Consider the following 15,509-nt stretch of genomic DNA (forward strand, 5'->3'; position numbering starts at 1 on the left):
GGGAATGCCATGATATGGCAGCCCAAACCATCACTGATCCAACCCCCATGTTTCACTCTGGGCATGCAACAGTCTGGGTGGTACGCTTCTTTGGGGTTTCTCCACACCATAACTCTCCCAGATGTGGGGAAAACAGTAAAGGTGGACTCATCAGAGAACAATACATGTTTCACATTGTCCACAGCCCCAGATTTGCGCTCCTTGCACCATTGAAACCGACGTTTGGCATTGGCATGAGTGACCAAAGGTTTGGCTATAGCAGCCCGGCCGTGTATATTGACCCTGTGGAGCTCCCGACGGACAGTTCTTGTGGAAACAGGAGAGTTGTATGCTGACATTACCCTGGATACCGTTGCTCTTGATACATCACAGAGCTCCCGGCGGACAGTTCTGGTGGAAACAGGAGAGTTGAGGTGCACATTTAATTCTGCCGTGATCTGGGCAGCCGTGGTTTTATGTTTTTTGGATACAATCCGGGTTAGCACCCGAACATCCCTTTCAGACAGCTTCCTCTTGCGTCCACAGTTAATCTTGTTGGATGTGGTTCGTCCTTCTTGGTGGTATGCTGACATTACCCTGGATACCGTGGCTCTTGATACATCACAAAAACTTGCTGTCTTGGTCACAGATGCGCCAGCAAGACGTGCACCAACATTCTGTCCTCTTTTGAACTCTGGTATGTCACCCATAATGTTGTGTGCATTTCAATATTTTGAGCAAAACTGTGCTCTTACCCTGCTAATTGAACCTTCACACTCTGCTCTTACTGGTGCAATGTGCAATCAATGAAGACTGGCTACCAGGCTGGTCCAATTTAGCTATGAAACCTCCCACACTAAAATGACAGGTGTTTCAGTTTCATTGTCCAACCCCTGTATCTTCATGGCACCAGAACACCATTCCACCATTCCGCTTCGTGTTTTCCTGAACGGTCAATGTTGCCTTCAGCTCTGCATATGGGCACAAGATGAAAATGTTCGCTCCATTCTTGTTCCGTGTGGCAATGGGAGTGCGTGGGCAGCAGCTGAGAGAAGGCTTGTTCCTTTAAGGGTGGTGTCAGGGGCTGGCAGAGGAGGAGGTGGAGGAGGAGGAGGAGGAGAGTGGCAGTCTCCGCTCACTTCTCCACAGTGAGGGGACTCCGAGAATAAACAATTCCCACAGACTGCACGCTCCACACCGCAGCTCGCGCACAGTCGCAGTTTGAATTGGTGTCTCTTTTTTGTCACGAGCAAAATTTTACCTTCAGTTCATTTTATTTTTGTCAAGCCCTCTTCGCCATTTCTGCCTGCTGCCAAAAGTGTCGCGGCCGCTTTCATTGGATTTGCCTCCTCCTGTCGAATAATAACGATGCGCCTCTCTGGCTGACTGTGGGGTGGACGAGCAGGTAGGGGAATCTACGTGCCGCACATGAACGCACTAACAAATCTGGGGGAATTATCATTGGCACCGTTGGTTTGGGTGGAAAAACACTATGTGGAGCATTATGACAGTTGAAATGGTCTTTTGCTGAGGATGGGGTTGGTTGTTTTTGTGTCGTTGAAGTGGGCAGGGACACATATGGACATACACAGTAGCGCTGACAAGGCTGCATAAAGAAGTGGCTACTGTGAGGCTGCCAACCCTTTAGCTAACAGCCTTCGCTACCAGGCTCTCTGCCTAAAACCAGACCCTTAAAGACACGTTTAGAAAGGAATGTGTAAATACACGCTGATAGTTGCCATTACTAATTTCTACAATGAATATTCTAAAAGCCTCCCGCTAAGAGTGTTTGAGCTTACACTGCTGGGAATTCCGGCTCTTTTTTGAGATCCGGATCATTTCGCTCAGCTCACCCGAAAGAGTCGGCACTTTTAATTTCCAACATACAATCAGTCTTATTTCTGGATCGATAAGTAGATTGTTTATTATTCCTGGAGGTTATTTTTTTACAGACAGTAAACCATGTTTAGTATTGTGCTAAAAATGTTGCTATTATAGAAGCACCACTAAAGCTTTCCTGGCCGATACTGGTATACGATTTTCTTATTTCTTGACCAGCCGATTGCAATTTAGACAATTTTGTCATTGATGTATCAAAGCAGATGTCTCTAACCGTTATCTGATGTTTCATAAACTCAAGGCACAAATCAAAGCACATGCTGCTGGTTCATGTGTTTATTGACAGAAAATGGTGGGAATTCTTTGTTTTGATGCATTTAATGAATAGAAAAGAAAATTCGGATTTTTCAGCATTTGACCTGCCGATCATGGACCAGAGCCAATGAAAGGATAATTGTCCAATCCGATTCCGATCTCTGGTCGAGTAATTGGTGCATCTCTTAACAGTCTACAGAGCTGGCCTACTGTTATGTAAGGCCCTATGTCTATTGGGGCCCCTTTCATATGGTCCCTGCGTGATCATGTTGCATTCTGCATTTAACACAACTTGTTGTGCAGTTATCTAGTGAGCTAACAATGATCTTAATTGACCATATGACAGAATGTGATAAAAGTGGTTCTTGTATTTATTATAAACATTTTGGTTCTTTTTCTATATTTGTATTATATAAACCTGTGTTGAGTACAGAAGACAGGGATACTAATTTTTTCTACCTTATTCTTTGGGTAATTGATGAATTCAAAGAATTTTGTCTCATAATATTGTTTTATCTGCTAGACCCAATTTTGAATCTCCAGCTCCAAAGAACATTCAACAGAAGGGAGCAGTACCATTGGATACTTGACTCAGACTATTGACTATGAAGTTGATCAGCAGGAAGTTATTTAACTTACAAGAAATGCACAATACTACAATAGATTAACAACGCTTCTAAAAATATAGAAAGTAAACTCAAACATGCCTACCGCATGCATTTAGGTTTTCAACCAGGAGATTTTAGCGTAGTGGTAGGGGCACCACATATCTGCATACAGACAATAATGTCCTAATTAAGGCCAGCAGGAGGCCCTAAGCAGCCACATAGTCTGCTTATACGTAGCTGACCGTGGTGAAAAAACATACACTATAAACAATAAATACTAATGAAAAATGAAAATGTCAATTTCTGAACAGCATCTATAAATAAAAGGTTTTAAACAAAAATGTTTTAACATAAAAAAACAAATGTCAAAACGAAAATACCATGCATTTGAAATGGTGCATCAAATGGCCGAAGTAAAGTATTAAAATATTACATAATTTACTAGTTAAAATATTATGACATTTGTATAAGCAGGATGTATTTGACAGGTTGTTCATAAAGATTTCCTAACAGGTGCTGTATACAAGCCGGTTATAGATCAGTAGTAGATATGCATTAATAAAAAAGTGGCTTTAGCATCTTATGTTAGTGATTAGCATGGTAAGCACAGCTAGCATTACCTAAACAGCCTTCTCAGTGTGTTGTAGATCCTTACCTAAACTCTGAAATTTCCAAATTCTCTATGGTTTAAGTCACTCTGCTGCTGAGCAATGCTGCTGTACTCTGTTCATCCTTCCTGTTGTATGCTAAAGGTCTTGCTCTCTCTTGCTGCCCTGCAGCCTGAATGAAAAAAAGCTAAATTTGAATCTATTTTCCTCACTAACAGCGTCCGCCCTGAAGAAGCGCTGTTGTTAGCACTGCTTGAAGGTGCATTCACCGTTCAGCAAAAATATAGTATTTTTGAGTTTCTGACCAGCTAGTGACAGGTCAGACCCAGTTGGATTCTGGTCAACAGCCGATATTCCGACGCTTCTCTAGTGTCTACATAATACAGACACCATAACTGAAGACCAACAATAAGATAAAAACAAATGGCTCTCAATGTTCTTTCATTGTTCGTATAAGTGAGCTGTTACACAGACACATCATGGCTTAGTGTGCAACGGTACTTTCGTAAAACCCAACCCACCAGGCTACCGACACACACTAGCCTGGATCTATGATACAAGTACACACTGTAGGAATGGAGTTCACCAAACTGGTTCAAAACAGGAGGCTGCACAGCCTCTTTCCTTGTCATGGAGTAGTTTTAGCAGCTTTCTTTGCACTTCCTCGATTTTTATTTATTTATTTATTTATTGTTTGTTTGTGGATGGTGGTGGGGTAAATCCTATAAATGAGTCTTAAATTTGTCTCGCATTGCAGAAGGGACCTGAGTAAACAGAGGTTACCAAGTGTGGCAAAGATTTGTTGCGACAACAAATCTACAAGACAGCTGAGATGACATGCCTTCCTTTGGTCCATAAACAGATCTGTGATCTGGAAATCTCTTTGCTAATGATCCTCAGCTAGCAAAACTCCTTCTTCAAATACCTTGTGGTCTGAAACCACTGGCTGTTCCCCTCATGGTTCTTGGGATAGTGAACACAGCTGTAGTCTGTTACTTTGCACCATCAGGTCAGATATATTTTGATTGATTTCAAAGCTTTGCAGGTTTCTTTTTTTATTGACCAGCGGTGACACTTTTGGAATGGACTCTGCGTAGGTGTTCTTGTTACTTCATTGGACTTTGGATCAGTGCAGAGGCAGAGGTCAGGACCGGAAGTTTTCTCTGAACTAGAGAGCTAGAGAGAGAGAGGGCAAAGTACATCTTCCATTAAGATTCTAAAAAGCCAAATTACCTCGCTTAGTGGCTTGTTTGGGTGTTGTAACACCAGGTTAAAGGAAAAGGCTCTTGCAGAATAAGTAGTAGCTGAAAAAACAGTCTGAAGTAATGTGAAAAAAGTCAAACTTTTTAAAGCCCTCTAAGTCCTGCTTGTGCCTGGAGGTCTGCCTTTTAGCATTTCTTTTGTCAAACATTTAAGCTGCTTAATTATTTGACCTGAACTCACAGAAGATGTTCAAGGTAGCTCAGCTTGTCCTCTGCTGCCTTAGATTGCTAAAACCTCCACACATACAGCCTGAATTTGAAAGCTGCTCTACAAAACGACCTTTTCTCCGAGCCATTGGGCCTGTGTGTTGTAGCTCAGTGTAACCCGTGTGTCAGACAGCCTTGATTTGACTGAACCATCTGCTGTCGTGAGTGATGTGTAGTAAGTAGCCTGCAACAACACCAGAGAACATTCAAATGGTCTGATGCAAATGATGTGAAGGCTGCTGAACAGTCACAAGACTGGACTCTGCACTTGTCTGTCTTGTGTACCGCTGCTTTTCATCACAGGAAATCTTATCTGCCATCAAATAAAAGTAGTGCTGCTGCTGCTGCTGTATGAATGTGGGGTGTTTTGACGTGTGGGAGCGCTTTGTGGTCTCACAGGTGTGTTGATAAGACACAGGCAGTCATTTCAGAATCTCATGGCGTTTTGTTACTTTGTCTTCTAAAGGATTTCACCATATTCAGGAGCGGTTTGTTGTTGACACGGCGATGCGACAGACATCGAAGTATGAGCCTCTTCTACAGCCCTCCACTCGCTCAAGAAAGCAGGCAGACAAAATTGTGGGTGGCATGCTGCTTTTTGATGGCTGCGATCCTCTGGAAGCAAGAGGAGATAGGATTAATGTATATTCCACCAGAGCAAGTGTTGTGCATTTACTGCAGAGTTCCTGATTTATTATAGACCTGGGAGATGCCCAGCACTTTGGTCATTGGCTGCTGAACATTGTTCAAGGGCACTTTGACTGTGGCTGTTGAGGAACAGCAGTAAGTTTCTCATCTCCTTATGGGCCAGCACTGTGTCAGCCCAGCGGGGATTCAGACCACAGATCTTTAGGCTACTGTCTCATTTCTCTAATAATATTCATGTGGAGTGTCCATTCAGCCAAATGGTTTTATTGTTTATTCAGTAAACACTACAAACAGTAGTCAGTGCTGTTGGGTGGTCTTTACAGCAGTTAGGCTGTAAATTTCCTATTAGGACTGAAACATTTCTCTCTGATTCACGAGACTAAAGTTAATGATGATCAGATTTTTTCACTCTTCATTTGAAACCATGCCTTTTCCTCTTGCTTTATCTTTACCCCTGGATTACTATCACACACTGCTCCTCCCACTGAACAAGTAATAGTTATGTTCAGTTATCTGATAGTCATAGGGCCGTATTAGATTTTCATGGTATGATAACGGGGGATGAGATTCAAAGCAAAAGTCTAAAACATGATCTGTTTTTTTCTGTAAAAAAAAACAACAATTATTCATACTACTACTAAAATAATATTATTTATTTGTTATCAGTTACAGTGTCTTGCGAAAGTACTCGGAACCCTTGAACTGGTCAACCTCTTGCCACATTTCAGGCTTCAAACATAAAGATATAAAATTCTAATGTTTTTTGAAGAATCAACAACAAGTGGGGCTACAACAATCGTGAAGTAGAATAAAATTTATTGGATGTGTCAAACAAATTGAACAAATAAAAAACTGAAAAGTGGGATGGGCAATATTATTCAGCCCCTTTACTTTCAGTGCAGCAAACTCACTCCAGAAGTTCAGTGAGGATCTCTGAATGATCCAATGTTGTCCCAAATGACTGATGATGATAAATAGAATCCACCTGTGTGTAATCAAGTCTCCGTATAAATGCACCTGCGCTGTGATAGTCTCAGGGTTCTGTTCAAAGCGCAGAGAGCATCATGAAGACCAAGGAACACACCAGGCAGGTCCGAGATACTGTTGTGGAGAAGTTTAAAGCCGGATTTGGATACCAAAAGATTTCCCAAGCTTTAAACATCCCAAGGAGCACTGTGCAAGCAATCATATTGAAATGGAAGAAGTATCAGACCACTGCAAATCTACCAAGACCCGGCCGTCCCTCTAAACTTTCATCTCGAACAAGGAGAAGACTGATCAGAGATGCAGCCAAGAGGCCCGTGATCACTCTGGATGAACTGCAGAGATCTACAGCTGAGGTGGGAGAGTCTGTCCATAGGACAACAATCAGTCGTACACTGCACAAATCTGGCCTTTATGGAAGAGTGGCAAGAAGAAAGCCATTTCTCAAAGATATCCAGAAAAAGTCTCGTTTAACGTTTGCCACAAGCCACCTGGGAGACACACCAAACATGTGGAAGAAGGTGATCTGGTCAGATGAAACCAAAGTTGAACTGTTTGGCCACAATGCAAAACGATATGTTTGGCGTAAAAGCAACACAGCTCATCACCCTGAACACACCATCCCCACTGTCAAACATGGTGGTGGCAGCATCATGGTTTGGGCCTGCTTTTCATCAGGAGGGACAGGGAAGATGGTCAAAATTGATGGGAAGATGGATGGGGCCAAATACAGGACCATTCTGCAAGAAAACCTGTTGGAGTCTGCAAGAGACCTGAGACTGGGACGGAGATTTATCTTCCAACAAGACAATGATCCAAAACATAAAGCCAAATCTACAATGGAATGGTTCACAAATAAACGTATCCAGGTGTTGGAATGGCCAAGTCAAAGTCCAGACCTGAATCCAATTGAGAATCTGTGGAAAGAGCTGAAGGCTGCTGTTCATGAACGCTCTCCATCCATCCTCACTGAGCTCCAGCTGTTTTGCAAGGAAGAATGGGCAAGAATTTCAGTCTCTCGATGTGCAAAACTGATAGAGACATACCCCAAGTGACTTGCAGCTGTAATTGCAGCAAAGGGTGGCGCTACAAAGTATTAACGCAAGGGGGCAGAGTACTTTCACAAGGCACTATATATTAATGTCATCTGTACAAATTTTACAGCAGCTGCTTCTGAGTATTATATCCTTTGCTCTTTAACGACTATCACTGGGAGTACAAGCTGACATTAGCTGGTTATTCATACCAGTAGGCACCCTGTGGTTGACATCTAAACTTTGCAAAGTAAATGACTGTATGGGTGTGATGTGTGAAAGGATACAGGCAGCACGGGGTGCTGAAATCAACCCGGTGCAGTTATGCCTCCAAGTCGCAAAGAGAGGCGGTGGCAGAGCCGTAACGCTGAGATGATCAGCTGGCTGTACTTCAACTCTACACCACAGCTTTGGTTCCAAGATGGTAACTTTTGAATGGCTGTATTAAGACAGCCATATTGCAGAACTGTTTATGAAAGATATTAGGTTGTGAGGTAATATTATGTCTTTTTGATTTTTACGCGCTGCTTCTCATTTTGAATGTAGGGACAGGAAAACATTGGTCTACAAGTTTCTTAGCAGTAGAATCCTTCATTTGAGATTGAACAAAAAATCTCTTCCAAATCCAAGTTCCTCACTTTTCCATTTTGTTTCCATTCTTTTAGTTTACAACCTGTTCAGTTTCCGAACGGCCGGAGTACCGGTCAGGACTCATCAAGCTGAAAATCAACTCTTCTTCTATCTCCACTTTTTCTGTTAATTGTGATTAAATTAGCTCTGAAGAGACTAGTTTATAAAACTACAGAATATTATTTCACCTGATTACAAATGAATTGACCAAAAAATCCACCAGAAACTTTAGGAACTGTCTAAGATGAGATTATAACGGGGTCAGTTTTAGTGTCTTCCTGTGGTGAGCTGCTGATATATATGATGAGGTTTAAGCAAGGGCTCTCAGTTAAGTCAGCTTCGTCTCATTCATAGACAATTGCTCTGACTCCTGTTGGTGTTTCTGCCCCGAACAAAAGGCAACCAAGGTCAATGGAAGTCATTTTGATGACAAGGCAGGAACTGCTAAATGCCGCTTTACAGCCGTTGCTCCCAGATAAAGGGGCAGAATGATGAGATGTGTAGATGAAAGATGAACTCCTCCTCTGCGGCCCCTGAAAGTTACAATAACCCAGGCTCATCTGTTGAGTGACACTTTTCCCACCAACCCCCTCATCTCCAGCTCACCACCCTTCTTCCTTCATGCTTCACCTTGGCCTTGGTGCAATGACAGGCCCTTCAATTATCCCCACAGATTGATCGCTGCTGATTGCAATTGCTGTGAATTATTTAGACTTTGCTGAAATTGTCCACTAAATGGGAAGGAGGCCAGGAGAGCGAAATATTGCAGGTCAAAGAAATTATATGTTTGAGGCACCAGTGCCTTTACAAGAAATACATCTGTGGAATCCAAAGTGTACTGGTCAGTGAAGGATTGCTGCAGCATCTAGTATGTAGCGAGGTGACAGAGTTATAAGCTCGGTTCCAAAAACCCTTTACCTCCCTCCTGTTCTACATTTAGTGAAGATCGAAGAGATGTAGACCAAAGCAGCAGACCTTCTGGATGACATGAGAGGACCTGACTTCTCCTGGCCAGGCCGCAGTGGTCACAGCAGAGGAGTGGAGTGGAACTGACTCCCTCTTGTCTCTTCCTGTCTCCCTCTGCTTTCCCTGCTCCCGTAGCTGAGCTGCTGCCCTGGGGCTGTAGAGGTGCAGTTGAAAGGTTTGTCCACCATCGTGGTGAGGGCCCAGTCAGAATACTGCAGTCAGAGCAAGGAAAGGTCCCGTTTTTTGCCACAAGCATGCTAGTGTCACTGGCGGGAAAGAGTGGGTGGCTGTATTGGAAGCGAGGACAGACGCTTGCAGATAGGAAACCTGCCAAGCCTGGATGTGCATGTAATAGAAAATGTCTGCTTCTTCAGAGGGATGAATGTTTTCAGCATTTGTTGTTCTCGTTTTGTTGAGACTCTCTAAGGAAGGAGTGATTAAATCTGTGCTAGGCTTTGCTGTAACTGAGCATTTATCAGACAATGACTACTGCACCTTTTCTACAAAACTATTTCTGCTGCCTCCTAATGCATTATAGCAAAGGTTCCTGGTGTGTAGAAGCCTAAGGGCCGAAGGCCAGAACAAAGGGTCATCGAGCTCAGAGGCTGAGGCCCACTGCTATCCAAATGGTTCTTATTTTACCCAGGTTATGAAGCAGGGGTGCCGACGAGAAGCTGTGGGGAAGTGAAAATGCCACTCATTCCTGAAGAGTCCCTGGCCTCGTCAAGGTTAGTGGTTTGTCTTTGTAAGTTGAGGGATTGATGCATGAGCCTGTCTGGCGCTGAATTCAAAGTCCAAGGCTGTCACAGGCAGCAGCAGCTCACACCCCTCCACCCTAAAACCCCCTCCACACCCCTCCACCCTCTCTTTTCGCAGGCTATCACAAGGCCTTGTCCTTCACCAACTTCTTAGCAGTCTGTCCTTTTGGGAACCTTGAGCAGCCCAGGCAAGGACACAGCGTCTGGTGCAGTAAGCCTGTGGAGAGAGGGGGAGGCTTTATGTAACGTTCTGCTTTAAACATGGGTGTATGGCTTCCCTGACACGGAGCAGTGCAGTGCAGAGCGGCACAGTTCGCAGTACATGTCCCCTTGGCCCACCCCTCCTAAACAAGGAAGGGGCAGAGAAATCCCTGCAACTTCATTATATATTTCTCTTTTAAAAGCTTTCATTTGAAATTAAATTTTCCCAGGCAATTAACTAAAGAGGAGTTTTCAGAATTTATGAATGAATGATGGATATATTGCACAAGACGACAGGAGAGAAAGGAGATGGAAGAGAAGGAGAGGGCATGTATAGTACAGTGACTGCTTCAAGGCTCTGTTCTGGAATTTCTTTTCACTGTGAATACAGTGAAATTTAGCTAAATCCAGAGATTGCTAAACTGAGAGCTGAGGTGGTTGGTGATTTCCAGGGAATGGGTGCTGGTCTTTTGACCCCTGCTCCATCTCTGATTCTAGCAGTTTTGATCTTTTCATACCTGAAAAAGTAAGAGGAGTGGTCCTCTTACTTTGGATCTCAAAGTAAGAGGACTTTGGTACTCAGTACCAACCATGCGCCATTATATACTCACTTAAAGGAGCACTTCATTCCTACTTTTACATCCAGTGATTTAAAAGTAACTTTCAGTAATCTACTCATATTGTTCTGCATTGAACTGTTAAAAATTTGACTTGACTAAATATTTTCTACCAGCCGACTGTTAGTTTGGCTTGTTCAGAGATCATATTCATATATATTTACTAAAGCTAATGGCCCAGATGGGAAACGGATGTAATATAAAATCGTCACAAAATAATACTGCATATAGTTAAAAGTGGATGATGGATGCAAAATGAAAGCAAGTTAGGACAAAATGGGATAGAAAGTGGCAAAGGGGCAAATTGACCTAGAGCCCCAAATCACATTTAAGTGTCACGTTTTTGTGGCTTCACGTTCATTCATTATCATAACTTATGCTGCATCTGCATTCTAGATACTTAGTTTGCTTCATCTGGTGTTGTGTAACTTTTTGGCTTCTAGTGATGAGCTGAATGGTTGCTGGGCAACAGGAGTACCTGTGCAAATGGCAGTGACAAGACAAAGCTTTGTAGAAGACTATTGGAGTGTTTCATTGAGGAATACCACAGAATGTTCTTTGGAATGCCTTGTTATTCATGTTATTTCAAGTGGATATTTGTCAATCATCAAACAAGATGTTCCATTAGAGAGGCAAAAAGACATTCATGTAATGATTCTCAAATTACAGATTGCCCTCTCAATCCATAGCAAACTGTCAGTGAACACCTAAATGGCTTATTGCACTTCTTCAGTAGAATGTGTGCAATGTGTCTAAATGGAAATATAAATGCACTGCTATGCTGCCATTAAGGGCTGAGGTCATTTGGCATAACCTCAGTCTCCCTTCAAGTGCTCTTGGGAATTTCTGAAACACGCTGTTCCTTTTTACTGAAGAACAAGCCTACTTGTAAATCTATTAGTGTGTTCATCTTATTCACCACATTTCTCCTTATAGGAAGTAAACAGACAGACTGTGGTTTAGAACTACAGCTTTCTCAGAACTGTTAGAATTCCCCCAATTGTAGAGAGGAGCCAATTGAGAAGAGATGGAGAGCAATGGACGGATGACTGGAGGCAGGTGTATGACCTATTACTTAGGGAAAATGGAGTGGTGACCAGAAGATTGCTGGCTCATACTCTGCTCACCCCCTGCCCTTGAGCAAAGGCAATTAACCTGGATTCCTCCAGTAAATATTCAGCTGCAGAAATGAAAAGAGATGTGGAAGAGTGATAATCGTGTAAGTGACTTTGAATAAAAGTGTCTACTAAGCAGGAAGATTAATGCGACTAATAGTATCATAACTTGTTTTCAAGTTATCAAGGACCCAGGACTGCTGAACATGTATAGTGAGTGGTTACCCCTCCTCCAGCTTCTCTCTGTTTGTGCACTCTTCCACATGCACGCATTTACAGACTTCTCTCTTTTCCTTTGGCATTAAGGCCTGACCTTGACCTGATTGCCGAGGCTTTTTAAGTAACTCTCCAGAAGGAGATCCAATCATGTGACACCATTCACCAAGCTTAACCCGCTATCCTCTCTCCTGACCTTGCATGTTTATGAGGATGAAGGGAGGGCGGGGGACGCTTGCCACAGGCCTATATGTAGCTGTAGGGGCTGTCATTCAGTTGGTAATCACTCCACGGTCAAACGGGGTTGAGGTCGTGCCAGATGCATAACGCACGTCTCCGACTATCTAAGCTCCACCCTCACCGTCCTCTACTCTCTGTCCCGCTTCTACTGTGGTGACAAACTGAGCAGGTTTAGTTATCCTCTCAGTTCTCAATCACTTAAACCAGCATATGTCAGGGAAAGGTCATTCCTTGTGCACAGTGATTCATGTGTAGAGTGAGCTGGCTGCTTGGATTCCTGTTATTGCAGTTGCCTTCCCTCACTCAGACACTCTCTACAGCTGCCCTGCTGTTTCAACCTCTCTGGTTCGTTGTCTCACTTTAGAGCACCCTGCTGTCTCTGCCCCAGAGTATTTTTATGCTACTATGTTCACATCTCTGCCTCATGGATATGTTTACCATATGGCTGAGTATATCAAGACCCAAGCTAACTTTGTACAACTACTCTGATGAGTGTCACCCAAATAGCAGTTCTTCTGAACACTGTCAGTGATCTTTTCAGCATATTTTGTATCTGCATGGTATGAGTCAGTGTTTAATTCAGTTGTGTTTTCTTTAATTCAAGACAAACTCTAGTGCAATAGACAGCATAGTACTACTCTGTGAAGAATTTCTGAACTGAACCACCAGTTTTTTAAGCCCTAGGTTTGTCGTTTGGCTATCGCAATGCCATAAGCATCCTAACTTTAACAAGCAAGTGCGAATGAGTTTCATACTTAAAGCTGGAATAAAGAATCATTCACAAATTGATTGCAGGGAGTAAATCTATGTGATAGCAGGCATATGTGTTCAGGACCCAGCATCTTGCTGTTGTTCATCAGCTTTTTTATGCAATCTGCAAACCTCCCTAAACCTCCAGCCCTGGACTCTATTTATATTTATATCATCTTTGTTTGTTTTGTGTTTGTTACATTTTTGATTTTCTTTTTTGTAGAAATCAGAACTTTGTGGCCAACTTCCAATCTGTGTTTTTTGTAAAGAAATGACCTGCCTAAACCAATTTTAGCTGTTTCCAAATGTTATAGTTCCTCCTAAGGACCTATAAGAGGATATAATAGAGTTGAACTAATGTTTTTCTACTCTCAGTAATTAGTTCTACTTGTAGCACTGAGTTCACAGTCTGTGTGAGAGAGCAGTCACATTTCCAAATCCAGCGTGTTCCATGGCACTTTTTTCAGCCTTCCTGTTATCCACTGAAAGCCTTGCTCTCTCTTGCCCTCTCCCAGCCTTAATGAAGTGTAAACATGTCTCGATATGCTGTAATAAATGTATTTTCCTTTTTAAATAGTATCTGACTGGATCACAAACACCTCAGTGACTCTAAAAGGAGCTAACATAGAGACTTTTTCCCACAGTAACAGCCTCCGCACTTAACAGCCCTGCTGTCACTGTGACCTAGTAGCGCTTAGTGTAGGTTGTTCATTGATTGTCAAAAAAAAAAACAGTTTTTTAGTTTGCAAGTGGCAGTTAAGTTGAAACTGGGATGATTCCGGTCACCGGTGCATCTCTGCTTCTATTCCCCACTCATTGAGATGGTGTCAGGGCAGCACATGGTTTACGATGTAGCCTTTTTTACCTCCACTGATCAGGTCATGCTGGTTGTACAGTTTCATTGGTAGTAGAATGGTTAATGTTAAAGACAAACCTATATGAGCAAAGGTGAATATATGGACAAAACTGAAATGTTTAACTTTTTATGTCCTGGATTTTTTATGATCCTTGACTGAAGTGTGGATATTCTAGTCATCTAGTCATAAAGTATCAAATCAAGCGACAGCATTGGATCAAGCTTCTGTAAATTCTGTTGATGAAAAAGGCAAATTAGGATGCCTAATTTAAGCATTTAAGCTGAATTGTGAGGTTCCAAATCACATTGGCATTTTCCTTCTGCTGTTCAAAAGTAAAGTAATAACATGTTCATAAGTCATCTAGTTCTAAACGATTTAGTGACGACACCTTTTAACAACTTTGGTTTTCAGAAGCATTTTCCAAAATGTTCTTTTTCTCAGAAGGGCCATCCCATCTGCTCCTTTCTTGTCTTAGCCAGCTGGATGTTTGGGATTGTTGACCCACTGCAGATCGGGTTTTACACCTCTTCCTATGTGAGGCAGAAGGTTTTGAAATCAAAACCCAGTTGCTGTCTGCTCAATATAACTAGATGCCACACACACAAAAGCAATCAGTAGCTGGTATAAACTGGTTGATTATTTTTTTCCAGACTCATCCAGCCAGAGGTTCTCATCTTGTGCAACTGTACCGTGTTCAATAAAAAGCTTCACTGGTTACTAACTTGTTTGTCATTTTCTTTGGTAAAGCTTGTGTAATTTGTATGATTTTTGTTGTTTTGTTGCAGTGAGATCACACCAAAGGTTATCGTGGAGGAGTTAGGTGCTTGTATAACCATGTTTACAAGTGTAGCATTGGCACTGGACCCAGACAAATGGGCTTTATCCAGGGCCGCTTTCTGTCTAAGCCTCCTTCCCTTCCATTCAGCATTGACCTTGGTACTTATGAAGAGGCAGGGCTTGACCTACATCCACCCCCTTAACTGGAACTATCACCACCAATCCCCGCAGAAAAAAGCACTTTCATTTTCCTCCATCTAACAACTGCTTTGTTCTTCCTCAGATTTGTTGCTTTAAACAAAAAAAGTTGAAAAGAAAGCGTAGCACAAGCAGTTTTAATGCATACATGGCTACATGGGAAAGTGGAGCAGAGGACTTCATGCCTGTCTCTGAGGCACCAGCATGTCTGTGTGCACTGGGTCACCGTTAGCAGGCAGGGGCTTAGCACTGAGCTGGTGAGAGTGTAGAGGCAGGTCAACCCGTGTCTGCTTTTTAAAGTGTCAAACTGCGCAAATGCTGAGGAGTAACCCTGAAAATGCATGGCGATGCTGTTTGATGTGGGGCGCTAGCATGCAGCAATGTATATTATTACAGCTAATTGATTTTACTGCACAAATACGTACAACAGGGTAGAGACTACAGGAGAGAGTATTAACAGTCATTGTATGTAATTATCAGTCATGGAAATGTGAGGATCAAATAAATATTTTGGGGAATGAATGAACTAGGGATGTGAAGGTTAACTGATCTGTACTGCTTCACAGATACGCCGTGATAGAATGAAGTTTCTCGATAAAATCTTCATCTGTCATTATTTATTATTATTAGCCCAAGCAGGAAACCTGCAAGGGCCTATTGTAATTGTAGGATTTCCTATTCTTTCTTTCTTCGTTTTTCC

General features: G+C 42.5%; 1 protein-coding gene across 1 annotated transcript in view; it reads left to right on the forward strand.

Moving 5' to 3' along the window:
* Nucleotides 1-776: 776 nt before the first annotated feature.
* nrip1b (nuclear receptor interacting protein 1b) overlaps nt 777-15,509 on the forward strand; it is a 60,223-nt gene continuing 45,490 nt past the window's right edge. Inside the window, exon 1 of the mRNA XM_047379031.1 lies at nt 777-1,384. The gene's annotated coding sequence lies outside the window, so the exon portion shown is untranslated. The remainder of the gene's footprint in view (nt 1,385-15,509) is intronic.

The sequence above is a fragment of the Girardinichthys multiradiatus genome, chromosome 11 (assembly GCF_021462225.1).
Source record: "Girardinichthys multiradiatus isolate DD_20200921_A chromosome 11, DD_fGirMul_XY1, whole genome shotgun sequence".
Lineage (NCBI taxonomy): Eukaryota > Metazoa > Chordata > Actinopteri > Cyprinodontiformes > Goodeidae > Girardinichthys > Girardinichthys multiradiatus.